We start from the raw sequence: 17,150 nt of genomic DNA, 5'->3' as shown, positions 1-17,150 counted from the left end.
ACACATCAAAATGTTTGTGACTTTAGGAGATAAGATTTTGCACTGTTAATCTAGAGCATGTTAAATGTTAATTCACTAAATTTGTTCTGGAACACTTGAAAAATGACACTCATTTAGCTATTTTTCTCTCACTCACAGAGCAAGATGAAAGCAAGTTCCCAGCAACTCATCATGCTGTGTGACTCTCATCAGTGAGTGACTTTAAGGCCCAGCAGTTAGTGTACACTTACAAGGGTTCACCACTGACTGGAGCCAGGGTGAACTGTACCTTTGACCCATGTCTTAATAAACAATTTGTTACATAAATGAGTTGGCAGTATAAAGAAGATTTAGCCTGATTATTATAAAAGTACATCAAAGGAAAATGTTTTCATGACCCTAATCTATGTGTCCACCTCTATGAAGTTTTCAGAGATTTCTTCCTCCCCGCTTTTTAACTCTATCGTTAGACCTCAGTACAGGCTAACCAGACAACTCGAGAACAAGCCCAGGGACTGATAACAATAATGACAGTTTAAAAATCACCGAGTATTATCACCATGCCAAGCATAATCTAAAGACTTTATGTGTGCTTCCATTTAATCTTCAACCATCCACACAATAAAATGTAGGCCAGCTGGTGCAAGGGTACATGCCTGTAATCCCAGTGACTCAGGAGGCTGAAGCAAGAGGATCGCAAGTTCAAGGCCAGCCATGGCCACTTCACTGAGACAAATGAAGTCTTCAATAGCTTCTGAAGTCAGTTTTGGTAGGTTAGAGATCTGTCCATTTTATCTCACTATTTGAAATGGATGAGACTAAAATTTGTTCAAAATATTCTCTGATTAGTTTAAATATTTCTCCCCTGACTACAAACAAGCAGGTTTTTCTTTGTTACTAAGATTATTCATGGCCTTTCTCTTTTGACTTTCCTTGATCAGTCTTTGGATTGGTTTGTCAACTCCATTAAATTTTTTCAGAGAGCCAACTTTTGGTTTTTGATTCTATCTAGTTAAAATTTTTTTAAATTTTCCCCCTTCATTTTTGCTCTTACTTCACTATTTCTTTCCTTTCATTACCTATGGGTTTATTATGTGGTTCTTTTTAAACTAACGTCAGACACTATCACTGTCCATCAGAGAAGGAGAAGCACTGTGGGTATAGTGGAAGGGAGAAAGGGTACAGACCTTCCTTTTGGGGAGCAGTGAGGCGTGGAGTAGGGCTAGTTAGTTGCTTCTGAAGTCCCTGCACAGGAGGATCAACAGAGTCTGCATGCAGGGGACTCAGATGCCAGGCTCATGCCAGGCACAAAAATGGACCCACCAGGGATCTGTGGAAAACTGTAGGTCTGCAGGTGCACAGTGAAGCCCATCTGGGGGAGGCCAGCCATGGGGAAGAGGAGCTGGATGCAGAGTTATAACACCTCCTCCACGATAAAGAACTGTTTTATTTTTCCTTCTGATTTCAACAATTTCTACTGCATATAATTTGAGGTCATCATATTAATATAGTAAGTATGTAAAAATTTAGAATTGTTTCATGCTTTTGGTAAAGGGAACCTGTTAGGACCTTCTTTATCATGAATACTTTTCACCTTAAATTCTGTTGTTAATATACCAGCTTTCTTTGGTGGGTCTCTGACATAATTTTATGCACTCTCAACTTCAACTTTTCTCCTCCCCCACCTTTTTTTTTTTTTTTTTGGTGTTGTAGAGATGATTCTTGTAAATGCCACATTATTAGAATTTAAAAAAATCTAGTCCAATACCTTTGTCTCTTAATCAGAACAGTTTTTCTATTCACATTTAATATAATTTAGTGGTTATTCTAAAAATATCATATGTATACATAATGTATTAAAGCATAATTTTTGTCAATTTCTTTACCTTTCTCCCAAGTAACATGTTATTTCTAATCACTTTCGGATATGCTATTGTTGACATAGACTTGGTGTTTTTAAGCTCACCAAGCAAATATTGATTCAGATTCACCCACATATTTACCATTTTTATTGTGTAGCTGTGATATTTTTATTTGAGATATCATATTTACCATTCTTATTGTGTAGCTGTGATATTTTTATTTGAGATATCTTTTCTTCTTTCCAAAGTATGTATTTTAGAATCCCCTAGCATGCGGATCTGTGGATCCTTTTTCTTTTTGGTCTGCTAGTGACTTTATTTCATCCTCAATTTTGAGAGACAGGTTTAGCCAAGCACAGGACTCCAGGCCGACTGTGGGCTTTCTCAGCGTGCTGTGGATATACTTGAATTCTCATCTGCTTCTGTCATCACTGATGCCAGTGGAACTGTTCCTCTTACAGCTGTCTTTTCTCTCAGCAATTTTACTATGTCGTATCTAGGTATGGCTTTCTTTTAAAAATTGAATCTCGTTTGAGATGTCTTGTCTCTCCTGATCTGTGTGGACTGGTATCTTTCAGCATTTCTAGAAACCTCCCTATTCTCCTTAGCCCTCTTCTATATTTTCCCCCTGTGGTACTGCATTTTAAATAGCTTGCTCAATTTTATCTTCCAGTTTATTAATTCTTTCTTCAATTCTGTCTACTCTATCATGAACTACCTATGAATCTTTTAGTTTCAGTTTTTATATTCTTTATATAAATTACACTTGGTTCTTTTTCAAAATTTCTTTGTCATTTTCATAGTTTGGTTCCTTAGACACATTTTCAATGCTTCCCTTAAAAAAGCACAGTAAATATACTTATTTTATTGTTATATATGACCAATCCAGTATCTGATACCTTTGCAGGTTGATTCTGTTGACGCTCTCATGATGGCTTGTTTTCTTATGTTTTGGAATTTTCAAATGGGAGTTAATATATTTTAGAAGTTTTTCTGTGAGGGTTCTTTATGGTCAAATTAAGGTGGATTCCTCCACAAAGAATCTGTATTTGCTTCTGCTAGGTGCCAAGATTCTTGGTGGAATGTTTTCTGACCATTCAGCCAGCGTGAATTCTAGCTGTAAATCCATGGGCTGCTCTGAGGTTACAATTTTTCTGAAGAGATTTATTTTTTTGCTCCTCCACACAGCTCTAAGTTTCAAGACAGAAAGTTTTCCTTGGAGGGGCCTCCGGTTTTTTCCCCCTAGCTTGCCATTACCAAGAGAATGTAGCTTAGAGGGACCAGTTGCATAGTAGGAGGAGACTTTGCTAATTATACCATCCAACTTGGGTGGGCCTAGGATTCTCGCCTTCTGTGCCTCTGGAGGTTGTAAAAATCTAAGAGCAAGTTCAGGGTAAAAGCCGGCCTTGGCTTATCTTTCTGGTATACAGCATATGAGCATTTCCTGCTGTCTTATCAGATGACAGAGTACTGAAAAAGAACCCATTCCACCCGTCCTGCAGTGGTGTGGTTTATAGTGGTTCAGAATGAGAATTTTGAAACCAAACTGCCTGAGTTCAACTTCCTGCTTAATAGTTATAGCCTTTGGAAGTTATATTAAAGTCAATATTTCTATCTGGTATATAAGAACTAGAATAGTACTCACCTCACACATAGTTTTTTTGTGAGGATTAAATTAAATAGAAGGTACTTAGAATGTGTTAGCACTAAAAAAAAAAAAATGCTAGTATTATCATTAGCAACATAATATTGCTCTCCTGAGGTAGAGATGCACAAATAAGAGGCATAGGGTTTTCAGACCCAGGGTGTCTGTGTTGAGAAATAAAAAGCCAATACATTATAAATAATGTAAAAAGACATGTACTATGTATATAATGAAAGGGAGCGCTTTAGTACGATGAGTTGGGTATTTATTGACTTTGATATGTACATATTTTAAAAATAAAGTTCGGAAATTATATTATAAACACAATTTTTCATTGAGTGTTCAATTTACACTGCCATTATATATTTATAATAGATACATATAATTTATAACAGATTTTTCCGTTATAGAGCGTCATCCCTACAGGAGAAATATACTCCTGTTGATTTGTTTATAATTTTTCCTAACAACAATAAATGAGCACACTTTTGTCTAAATTGGGGTTTGAGGTTGTGCCAGTTAGTTTCTTATTGCTCAACTCCAAATTCACCCCTTATAAGAGGTGCTTTGTGATAAGGGACTGGACTCTTGGCCTTTCTTCTTTACTGTGAGTTACATACTAGGCATTGTCAGTAGAGGGCGCTGCAGGGACATGGCAGTGGTTCCAGCACACTGTATTTTCCACTGTGTATTTTTCACTGTTTTCTGGCTCCTGCTTCATGATGCCTCAGGGAAATGTATATAAGAACAACTGGTGGGCTCTGCTCTAGCTGTGCATTCAGAGCGCTCAGTTACTTAGTGATTAGGTAACCAAGTCAGGGCGCACAGTTTCCTCCTTGTGGGACAGACGTGCATGCTATAGGCCTGTGCCCACAGTGACACTCCAACAGCCCACTAGCTACAGCCAGCCTGTATGGCAGAGGGCAGTTTCCTGCAACTGAGGGCCAGCTGTGACCCAAATAACCCAGTGAACTTTTCTGCCATCGCCAGCAAGTTCCACCCACCCCTCTCCACAGCAACCTAAACCCCAGCGTTGGGATGTACGTTTCCAAGCCTGCCCTTCCTTGGGTATTCTTCTTCAGCCCCACGGTATTCTTTAGAATCAGTTTTCCTGACATCTTTTCAGTTAATTCTTCTATCTTAGCTTAATATAGACTGAGCGCCTCTCATCCTGAAAATTCCAAAATCCAAAATATTTTTAGTGCTGACATGACATCACAATGATAAAATTCCACACCATAAAACTGTTTCATGTGAAAAAATAACTAAAAATATTATATATAAAAGTACTTTCAAAATTTATGATTATAAGGTGTATATGAGACATAAATGAATTTTGTGTTTAGACTTGGGTCCCATTTCAAATTAAAAAAAAAGCTGAATTTTTGAAACATTTCTAAATGCTTGATTCCAAGCATTTTGGGTAAGGGATGTTCAACTTGCAGTTCTTGATATTAAACTTCCTCTTCCTAAATTCTTGTGTGGATTCTGCCTCTGGATTGATCTACACGAACACAGTGGTTAACTCTTCATTTATGAATCCCTAGTCACGAACTCTTTCCTCATCATACATCACTTACTGCACTATTAAAAAATGGAGTCTACTTAGGCTGGGTTTGTGGCTCACAGGTAGAGCACTCGCCTAGCATGTGTGAGGCACTGGGTTCGATCCTCAGCAACACATAAATATATTGTGTCCACCTATAACTAAAAAATAAATATAAAAAAAAATGGAAATGTACTCAGGTATATTTCAGCTAAAATGCTGGCCCACTACCATGTTCCTCACATGCTTTGAAAAACTTTGACACTGGGGAATATTATCCAAGTTGATTTTATTATTTCACATGAACAAATTCTAAGCTAGGTATGTTGCTTATGCAAGGATTTAAAGTCAATTTAATTATTTCATCCTCTTTTCACACTCTTCTTCCTTCCACAAAGAAAAGTTAGCAATTAGGTCATAATTTCAAAATAACAAATAGAATATTTCAGCATGCCTTATTCTAAACTGTTATTTTTATAGGAATTTGAGTATTATAATTACTTCCAGGGCAACAATTTACAACTAAGATAACTGGAAGTGCTTTTGAAAATATGGATTATCTGTCCATTTATCCAGTGATCTTTGAGGGCCCAATATTAGATAGATCCTAAACTAACAACTGTGGCATAATGAATGAAGAACCCTGCCTTCTACTAACTGAAACGGGGCCAGAACACGGAGGAGAAAAGAGGGAAATAGAAGGGAAACTTGGTAACAAGAGATAACCAAAAAGTTCTCAAAAGAATTGCCCTTATAATTACTGACCAACGTTATTAAATACCTCTTCAATGCACAGCCTGTGTATTCTGGAAGCAAGAAAGAATCCAATATCTTCAAGAATAACAAGAAAAAAGTTTCATATCACATCCATTTTGACTTGAGTTCTTAAATACAGAAGCTGAATTAAGCTAAAATCTACCAATAACATAGCAGTTAATGTACAAAAATAGAAGGGAAAATGAATAATGCCGTGTGGTTCATTTGAAGTATTTTCCCATATTCCTTGGTAAGGGAAACAAGCAAATATCTGAGATTACAAAAATTTTTTAGGACATTCAGTTCACCAGCATACAAATAATTTGACATTTTACAACTGTGTTTTCAGTAACATTTTAGATTCCCTGAGTAAATAGTTTCCAATTTAAATATGTCTCTATGACATGGGGGAGGCCTTAAGAAATGCCACCATTTGAAAGTTATCACAATGGAATTTTAAATGTAATGAGTTGCATATCATATCTAAGCATAGGTTTTCAAGAGGCGACTATAAGAAATGCTCTATTCTTTCTACCCAAAAATTATCCAAAAAGGTCAGGCCAGTCTAATGATGATAACTGTTAAGAGTTAAAAAAAAATTAGGCATCTTCTAAATTATAATTTTTTAAAGTATAAATGACTGAAATAGGCATAATTTATGTGGGGGGAAAAGGAAGTAAAGAAAGAAAGAAAAAATGGGCTGGGGATGTGGCTCAAGTGGTAGCGCGCTCGCCTGGCATGTGTGCCGCCCGGGTTCGATCCTCAGCACCACATACCAACAAAGATGTTGTGTCCGCCGAGAACTAAAAAATAAATATTAAAAAAAATTATTAAAAAAAAAAAAAAAAAAGAAAGAAAGAAAACCAAATACATGGAACACCCCTCAATGATCAGAAAAATTCAGCCACATATTTCCTTATTCCCATCTTTTAATTTTAAGTAAGCTAATTTCCCACAAAAATAGAAATAAAGGGCTGGGGCTGACGCTCAGTGGCAAAACGCTTGCCTAGCATGCGTGAGGCACTGGGTTAGATCCTCAGCACCACATAAAAATTAACAACAACAAAAAAATAAAGGCATTCTGTCCATCTACAACTACAAAAAAATTTTTTTTAAAAAACCAGAAATACATTTCAAACTTCAATGTTTTCTACACTAACCAGCCAGTAGGAAATGAAGATAAAATTTAAAAGAAGGAAATTATGTAAACTATCTTATATTGGCAAATGCTTTTCCAATTCCTTTTCCACCTTGTGAGCAGAAAGCAACATTTCTGGAAAGTGACCATGAACTAGAAGAAAAGGAAAGAAACACAGTCCTACTCATGATCCACTCAGCAAAAAACTAGTTTCTCCCTGGAAAAACTAAGCAATACACTCTAGAATGTGGCTGTGAGAAATTCTACAAATTTTCAACCTAACATAATAAGTGAGAAAGCAAACCCACAGCTTCCCTGTGCCTCCTGAGTCTGCCAAATGAAATGTGATGAACATAGGATCAACCAGAAAGAGACATTATTGAGATCTAACTCAGTCTCCTTTTCACAGATTAGGAAAGTGAGGACCTTCTAGAAGTTTCTTTTAATTCTAAAAATGGCCATGACTGGTCTTAAGGACAGGTGGAATAAACAGGGTACAATTTTAGAGGGACCAGTGGATCCCTCTGCCTTTAATATTCTTGAGCAGCTTAATAGCGCATATCTCAAATTCCACCATTACAGATTCATTCCACTGGATTATGCATTGTTTCTAAGAATCTGAAAGTTGGAAGGGCCTGATAGATCAACAGTGCTAACTCATTCAAGGAGAGTACTAAATTGCATGTGGGCTTCCTCTATCAGGGGAGTGCCTGGGTCCCCTTTACCTCCATGGCCTGAGAGCCTGGCAGACTGCTACTCACAAATAAGATGGCTGCGTCATCAGTCAGATGACTTTCTCCCTAAGGAATCTATGGCGTCTTTGGGGAATCCTACAGGGGAGTGGTTAGTTCTGAAGAGGAGGAGAGGCCACCAGGGGGCCATACGTGGGCCTGAGAAGCATGGCGTGGAGTTCTTGACAAATGTAAGCAAAGTGAGATCCTCAGAGTAGAGGAGTGGGTGAGATAAAGTGGGAGAGCCTCCAAGAACATTCTGGAAGGCAAGGGAGGAGAAGGAATGGAACCAACACACTGTTTTCATAAACCTTTCCCCGACAATGGGCAAACCTTAAATGTCACCATCCTACCACCAGATGCATTAGTAAGTCAGTAGGGATAACTCAGAAATTCTGCAACTATTCTGAAAATTTCAGTTCTGCTAAAATCTAGATAGCTTGTTGGGGCTGGGATTGTGGCTCAGAGGTCGAGCGCTTTTCTAGCACATGTGAGGCACTGAGTTTGATCCTCAGCACCACATAAAAATAAAAATAAATAAAGGTATTGTGTCCATCTACAACTAAAAAAATAAAAATAATAAAAATAAAAATCTAGTTAGCTTGCTGATAAAATCACAAGCATGAGTGTGATTTAAGCTAGAGAAAAAGAAAATTCACCAAACTATCTCATGCCTTTCTTTCCTAGGAAATTGCAAGTTATATAGGTCTTACATTTGTCTTTCCTTATAAGTGGAAAAAAGCTGAGAAAATAAAACTCCATGTTTTATTTGTGTGTTAGCTATGTAGCCTGGGGCTCTTTTTCCCAGTCTCTTCCTTTCCCAAACAATGTTCCTTTTTGATTGGACAGAAGAGGGTGGGGGTGGGAGCAGCAGGAAGAAAGTTGAGCAAATTTTTACTTGTGACAAAAATACTGGACCAGATTGGATCACAAAACTTGCCAAGAACACAGCTAAGTGTTCACAGGAGGGCTACTAAACGTAATCAAGGAACTCACTAGTTCTCTTATCTGTTTTTATTTTTATTCTAGAACCAAGAGTTTAGAAAGGCTAAGAAAATCACCCCCAGGCCGATTCCATCTTTGCTTAACATATTACCTAAGCCTTAACACCTAGGAGGCTCTGAATTCTAACAATTACAGAAACAAATCTCTAAGCCATAGAATTTCACCAGAGGTATTTCAAATATTTCTGGATACTTTGTAAAAGAATACTGGAAAGGCTTTGAGCAGCCCCAGATCACTGATGAAACTTGAAAAGCATGCAGCAATCCCAGCAGCTCAGGAGGCTGAGGCAGAAGGATCCTGAGTTCAAAGCCAGCCTCGGCCACAAGTTAGTGAGACTATGTCTCAAAATCAAATGAAAAATCTAAAAAAGGACTGAGGATATGGCTCAGTGGTTAAGAAACCCTGGTACCAAAACAAACAAACAAAAAAAGAAAAACATCAACCACAAAGGTGGGAACTTTCGCACCAAATGGTGATGCTCAACCAAAATATTGTAAGATCTCCCTTCAGAACAGAAGAACCTGTGCTTATTCCAAGCTTGAGCTCATGGTTACTAACTCACAACAGGAAGAACAGCACTCTCCAGAGATGGCTACTGACAGTGGTCTTGTTCTTATTGTTGCTTTAGAACTCTAAAAGGGAAAACAGTTTGTTATTTCCTTCCAAAAAAATCCTACAGAATCTATCCAAAGGGGCCTCATCTTACCCAGAACTAGAGAAGCAGTGAGTACCAGTGGAATCTCTCTGCACAGGGCCAATCCCTATTCAAGATTGATGCTCCTACCACTTAACTCATCCATCCCTGCCTCACTCTTGAACAGGGGGGTCTCTGTCATGCTGCCCTCCATCCTCAGCTGTGAAACCACCTGAGAGCAACTGAAAGAGAAAAATGCAGGCATGTGTCCACTCCAGCAAAACAAGCAGAGCTTTATCATGTATTAGGTTCAAGGCAGACGGAGGTAGAAAAGCCTGGCTCTGAACAGCACTGAATTAGGATAAATATAATCCTCACTGAAATTGCTTCCCTGCCCCATCATTGTGGTCGAGGGGGAGGTTAAAACATTCCCCTTATCATATTAATACCACCACTCATTTAATTAGAATCTTCTCTAGATTGCACAAAGGCAAACTTCCCCACAGACCTCTTGCTGATCTCCTGTCTGATAGTTGGAGTGCTACTAATAAGATTTGACTCACTAATAAATTAAAATTTTAATCAGGGCCATATGAAAAGCTCATGAGCAGGATAAATAGAGAAAATATAGAGGTTGAAATTTTGGATACCTCTCCACATTGGCAAGGTAGAGGGATCACGGGCCTAGGGAATGGAATGCATTGGGAGTTCGAGGAGAGCGCACACTCCTTGATAAACAAGCTGTTGGCAACTTTGTTTTACAACCACACAAAGTCTTTTGGGGTATCAACCGTTGTCCCACATTTTCCCCTGGGATTGTGGAAAAGTTGATGTGAGGACAGATGGCCCTGGCCAGTTGAGTCATCCTGTGAGCACAGTTTCAAAATGCTGCCTGATATCATGGCTACTGCACATGAATGAATGAATATCCCGTGAACTGGATCAAGTCCTCCTCTGGGAAAATCTTACAGAATTTATTTACTTCATTTCTAAGATGATCCCAGGGCTCTAGATATCAGGATCCTCATTACAGATTCTACAGCAGATTGTTCAGTGACAATAACATCACAGTTCCACCCACCTCGCAGATGACCCAGCAAGCTAATGACCACCACAGGAAGGGGTGGTGGTTCTGGGTCACCTCCACATCCAAACCAGCCAGTGGGATCCAAAGCTACATGCTCCTTCATTTCTAATTTAAATCCCAGCGCCTTTTCCCAGTCATTGTTTCCATCTTTTGCATATCTCCCCACTCTGGCCCTGGAGAAATGAACTTGTTTTTACCCATCCTGATTTAGAGACCATCATGTACAGAAGTCATGAGCATTTGACTGTGGGCCCATTTTTTTTTTCCGGGAACACTCCATGCTCAGTTCACCATGAGTGTTCTTCTCAAAACTTCATACCCCCAAGTTTGAACAAAACACACTGGTCCCCAGAGAAGTCCCGGCTGTCCCAGTTTGTCTGATTGTGAGCTCCATACACCTGACCTAGAGGCCTAGAGACTAGAGTAAGGCCAGAGCCAAAAGTTGTCACTTGGGGTCACCCTGCATCTCCTCTGAATCCCTGCTCGATGCAAAGTGCACTTTGTAGAGAGTCTCCTTAGAAGTGGAGAGAGGCATTCTGGCAGCAATCCCAGGAAAGGGGAATTTTTTTGTTGCTTTGCCCTTGATTGATCCTCACTTTCAAACTGCTGTGAACCTTTTTCTTCATTTATTTCCAAGCAATTAAAACTACAGCTTGATATCATTGCAGTAATCTTGCCACATTGTGTTAGAAGAGTTTTTCCTTGTTAAGACTTCACCTATCTTAAAAGAGAGAGAAAGAACCATCGAGAGACACTGCATACTTCTTGGAAGTGACCCGATTGATTCTCATGCCTAAAAAAACTAAATACTTGGAAATAAGAAGTTGAAAACATACATGTGGCCACATTTTCCTCTCCTTTTCTTCCATGTCCACATGGAAAAGAAGAAGAAAAACTTCTAGATATTTGCAAAAGGTTTTATGAAATATGAGCTTTGACTAAGTAAATGTTTTTGAAGATATTTGGACCATCCAAAGAGAACAGATGTTTTTATAAAATTTTCCACCATCCAGTCCCTGCAGTCCCCAGTGTGATTCTGCCCAATGTCTGGCTCCTGGGCAGGCTATCAGTGGCCGTTGGTCTGAAGAAAGTTCCCCCAAGTCATCTAGCCCTTTCTTATACTTCAAAACAGATCTCACCCTCAGGACCACCTTCTAGAGATTGTCAAGAGGGGGCTCTGGCATTTGAATACCACAGAGGGCCAGGGGCACAGAGTACACAGACAGTGGGAGGAGGCCAAATTCTCTCCACAGCATTTATCCACAAAGCCTACAATTTCACAAGTACAAGGCTTATTTCTCACGATGTCCCAAACACGAAGTTTGTCCAAAATGCCCTATTAAAAACGTGCACTCCTCGAGGGCACAGACCATGTTTTCATTCCTCTTTGTATCCCCTGCACTAACACACTGCACACACTGAGCAGACACTCAATAAATTTGATTGACAGGAATGAAAGCTATGAATACCTTAGTGGGAACAGGGCCATGAGCAGCAGGCATCTTAACTAGAAGTGGTTGCCAGGTACAGGCAAGATAAACAGAGGGCTCCTGTTGGGTGAATGCAGCTGCTTAATATGGACTTGGGTTCTGAGAGCCAGATTCCCGGATGCAGCGAAGCACTCCAGCTAGCAATGCCCAGTGATGCAGAGAGATCCAGTCTAGGTGCCATCGTGAGTGTACTGCACGGGAAAAGGTGGCACCAAAATAGAGGCAAGAGCCTAATATGTTGGAGAGATTCAGATCATAACATATTTCTTCTCTGCTTTTGCCCACGGGACAAAAAAACATACCTTTAGCAGCTATGCCTCCATCAACCAAGACACCCTGGGAGTCTTCAATTTAATGGCTGAATTCAGAGTCTTCTGAAATTTCTGCCTCCTCCCCCTCCCCAAATCTTTAATCCTCTTCTCAAACTTTTATAATTCAACTCTCCCTTCTTTTCTTTCTCATAGAACCATTTGGAAAGGTTTTGGTTTTTCAATAGACATATTAATACATAAACATTAACATTTTCCATGAGAGTATTTTTAACCCAGCTCCCAACCTGCCAAGATTTCAGAGAAACCTTTCACTTACCATTTGCCACCCACACACAAAGACACAGAGGGACCTTCCATCCAGTGACAGCTCTTACAGCTGATTAAAGGGCTTGGAGGTGATGACAAAAATATGCTTGGTTTTACAAAAACAGGAAACATGGAAAAGGGGGCACATGTGCAACCAGAAAACACGCAACTGCGAGGAAGAAGCTGCTTTCGATTTGTGCCATTCCGGCGCAGGGCTCAGAGGGAGACTTTGCTGTCGCCCCTGTGCACAGGGCTCGGCATTGTAGGGGCCACGTATTTACCATGTGCTGGGTACTCCCTATCCCAAAACACGGAATAAAACTGCTAACCATAAAAAAGAGCTGATTTTAACTTTATTTTTTCCTAACACCAAAAATGTTGAAGAAGAAATTCCTGATGCTGTGAATTTAGCATCATAGTCTGGAGAGCACAAAGCTCCTGAGTTAAAACGTCTAAATTAGAACGTTTTCCGTTCTGAAATATATACCAAAGTGAAGAACTTCTGAGAAGATGGATGAAGGCCATACACATTACTTGCATAAATTGGGTCATGCTCCAAATACCATACACAGGCTTCAAACCCTGCCTGCACCTCCAACCTGCATTTGCTATAATTGCCCCTGAGCACTATTCCAGCTCTTTCATTTCAGTGAGAAAGTGTGATGATGTTGTCAACCCAGGGTGTAAAACTGACTTGAAACAAACTGCTATAATCAACTTCCCCCAAACCCACTGAACTGTATGAAATGGCAGTATGTAATAAATAATTAATGCAATTAGAGAAATAGCATGAGCCCACTACAGAGTTTAATCTGTTCAAGCTGAAGAATAAAGTTCATTGAAAATAATTGTTACCACATTTACTTATGGATATGGCTATGTGCAACTCCATGCTTAAATAGCATAAAACAATTGCCTAAGTCCGGTCTTTCATGTAAATTGTCTTTGAGATAAATGTCCCCAGACATACTTGTAAAAATCTTAAAAGAAACTATAAATTATTGTAAAATTAGCAGATATAGACAAAAAGAATAAAGCATAAATTACTCATAACTCAGCTCTCACCCTCTACATTTTAGAAGTAGAGATATACATACTTAAGGTCTGAAAATACTGGGATAGAATTAGGGGAACAAAAGAGGATACAAATTTACTTTTCTTTGTGGTATTTAAATTTTTTAACATGTGCACATACTATGATTTTTAAAAATAAACTATATCATATACACATGCATGCACCTTCCAGATTTGACTCTTTGTACATATTTTTTTTAACTGAAATTGTGATGAAATTGTGCAAAAGGCATAAAAACAATTATATTTGGGAAAAATACAAAGATCACCTGTCTCATCTTGTTCCCCCTCCCCAGCCTCCTGCCTACCTCCCAGTGAAGACGGGTGACTGATAATCCACATAATCTGTGGGCAAAAGCAGCAGGCAAGTTGTGACTGCAGTCTTTCTCTCACACAAATCTCAACACTGCTATTTTCTAGATCAGAGTGGCCCAAGGACCCTGTTCAACCCTAGAAGTTTTTTTAATAAGCTTTGGCTATCGGGAGATGTTACACAGTGCTGAGTTAGCACGTCTTGTAGCAGCCTGGCTGCATTCGGTCTTTGGGGACTTCCCACAGGGCCCACCCACCCTGCCACAGCTGCTGTTATTAGGGCTCCTTCCTATCTGCATTTCCCTTCTGAGAGGAGAGCCAGTATTCAGCTTCGCCCCGAGGGTGGTGACTTTAGCTGCCTCCTGATCCCCTTCCCCCTGCAAGGAAGTGCCCATGGTTCACAAATCAAAGTCAGGACCACATTACTTCCAGCCTGACTCTCTGGTCATGAATCTTTGATTTTGCTTTATTTTCACTTTAAATCAAAGCAGTTTGTTGGAGTGAGCCCCTCTTAATGATTTGGCTTAAAGTGCTCTCCCCTTGGACAATGTCACAAGGTGCACTTAAAAGCACTAAAGCGTATGCTTATTGACGGGATAAGAGGCCCTCGTGCCTCATCACACTGAATGTACCTGTTTATGTCAGTGACTTTACATCTGCAGTGTCCTCCCTGCCTGGGGAATGCTGCCTGGCAGCCCCCAAGAGGGACAGCCATTCTGTTGTGGCCGGTTTCAAAGAAATGAATCATTACATGCAGAAACCCCTGGATTTGTGAATTGTTCTTTGCAGCAAAAGGAGAGGAGTTTAAATGACAGTCTCATGAATATAGGGTCAAAGAGGCTGATATAAAATGAAACACAGTAACACTAAAAAAGCAAAATTAGGAAGAAATTGTATAAGAAACCCAAATACCAAGTAAACTCAGTCATCCAAGTTGGTGTAGATGCTCAAATAGAAAAAGAAAAAAACAGTTCACTTCAGTTAAAAACATCAGAGGCTTTTTTCCCTTCCAATATATTCTATTGCGTTTTTATACTTTGTTTAAAAATATAGCTAAATTACAGCATTATAGGAGTGTCAATGCAAAGTTTTCAAAGCTTCTCTCTGCCTTGCTTTCTAGCCCCCTGAGCAAGAATGTTCACATTGTTTGGTGCAAATACATTCCTTTGCCCCACATGAGTTCACAAGTCAGTGTCATAGTGTCAGAGGGACCATGAAATGTTAGTTCAGGTCACTGGATGAACCGCATCTGTGGCTAAACTGAGCGATGATTTCTTTCATAGGAATAATACCAAAGTTGAATCTGTGAAACAGATATGGGATTTTAATATTGTACATAACATCTTAAAAGACCAACAAGAAATCGTCCTGTGTGAAGCAGAAATCCAAACTAAAGATCTAGGGAAAAAACAGGAAAAAAATGTAGATGTTAAAAAAAAAAGAAAAACAGAAATAAATATATGTATGGAGAGAGAGAGAGAGAGAGAGAGAGAGAGAGATTTGTAGTCTATTGATAAGCTTCTTATTTTATGGAATAATAAAATTTGTGGCTTACTAGCTAAAAATCAAGCTATTTGACTAAGCTACTGTCTAGCACTTGGGTATTTATAAAATAACACTTTTATCCTTATCCTGGTCTTTAAATTTTGCACACATTTCTAATGAAGACATCTGTGGCTTGACGGCTGCGTGAAATCACTTATCTTTTCAACTGCACTTCAGATGAAACTGAACTGACACCTTATACACTGCCTCATCCTAGGACAAAGGCTCAACTCCCTGGAGAAGCCACCTCGGATCCCAAGGGCGCAGCCGAATGAGGCTTTGCAATGACCAGCCCAAGCAAGATAACAATAACAACTACTCCTCAACGATGTCCTCGTTTTCTGGAAAGAACTCAAGGGTGAACGAATATGTGGCCCTGGAAATTAAACCTTCTTTTAAAGAACTCTCCTCAGAAACCAAGCGGGAACAAGGAAAGGGGCCAAGGCACAGCCTCTGGGGCCGTGCCGACCTGGGTTCCCATCCTAGCATATAACTTCAAACTCAAGATGTGGCAAATCACCTGTGTGTCCTCAGGTATAAAACACAACAGCATCTGCTGAGCAAGACTGTTGGCAGGGTTTTCTGAAGTGCAGAATGTGAAGCTCCACTCAGGAACAAACTCACCATTACTGTGAGATACTAAAGCTCCTCCTTCCCTCTTCTGTTCACAAAAGCTCATGACTATACTTACAATAAGTCACCTACCTGACAGTGAGTTGACCTGCCCTGAGAATACATAAATTATGGCAAGATAAATATTAGAAAATATTTTTATATACTTGTATAGATTAAAAAATGTAACCTCCCCATTCCCACTTTTCCTTATTTTGACCAATCAGTTTGGTGTGCTTTCTTCCAAACTTTTCTCTGTGCCTTTAAATGTAGATTGTAGTTGATTGGTTTAAAAAATATATACATATATATGTATGTATATAGATATCATGCTATACAGACTGATCTGTAAATGTCTTGATTTATTTAAACAACATAAAATGGATAACATTATTCTTTTAAAGACTGCATAGCATTTCCTGTGGTGAATATACTTTATTTACACACTTCCCATATTAATGGATATTTAGGTGAATACAATTTCTTGCCATTAAAAGAAAGGTTGTGTTACTATTCCAGTAGGGTGGCTTTTTTAGAAATAAGCTTGCTACATCTTTGATTGATTTGAAACTAAAATTGACACTGGTTATCTTGGTTGACATCAAATCATAAATCAGGTCATAATGACATCATCAGGGGAGATAAGAAATAGAGAACCTCCGTTTCTATTCAGAGCATTTTATTTTCCCCTCTTGGGCTCAAAACCCATCCATAGTATAGGAACACTTCTCCCCATCCTAAGAGCAGAGATGAAGCTGACATGCTCGAAGCCCACGTTTAGGATTCGAGACTTGGTTGAAGTCAAATGGCCTTGATTGGATGAGGTCCCTCTGCAGTATTAAAACTGCTCTAATTGCATTCTTCAATCCAGCTGAAGGCTGACAGCTTCCGCTCCCGGCTCATTATCAGAGCACTTCAAGGGGCTCCATTATGAACAGAGCACCTGGTCCAAATTTATTTCAACGGCCCAGAGCAAAACGGGAAGGTGCTTAATGTTCAACCACAATGGTGACATTTTTATGAGATATCCAAGGTTCAGAAACAAATAAATGAAAGGTTTGAAAGGAGCACGAACAGAAACTGTGACAATAAAAATTCAACATTAATATATCAATTTAAAAACATATACCACCCATACACTTGGGGTAAGGCCAAA

At 39.2% G+C, this 17,150-nt stretch overlaps 1 protein-coding gene across 2 annotated transcripts in view; it reads right to left on the bottom strand.

Annotated features, from left to right (window-relative positions):
• Window positions 1-17,150, bottom strand: part of JAZF1 (JAZF zinc finger 1) — a 328,459-nt gene that overhangs the window by 207,987 nt on the left and 103,322 nt on the right. Inside the window, exon 1 of one of the 2 annotated variants that reach the window (XM_081283052.1) lies at window positions 12,462-12,504. The exons of the other annotated variant lie outside the window; for it this stretch is intronic. The gene's annotated coding sequence lies outside the window, so the exon portion shown is untranslated. Of the gene's footprint in view, window positions 1-12,461; window positions 12,505-17,150 lie in introns of those variants that run through there. 2 annotated transcript variants of the gene reach the window in all.

This window comes from Spermophilus citellus (genome assembly GCF_964194105.1).
Source record: "Spermophilus citellus genome assembly, chromosome: 3".
Classification (NCBI taxonomy): Eukaryota; Metazoa; Chordata; class Mammalia; order Rodentia; family Sciuridae; genus Spermophilus; species Spermophilus citellus.
Note: the sequence above shows the minus strand (reverse complement) of the source record. Positions and strands in the feature narration are given on the sequence as shown.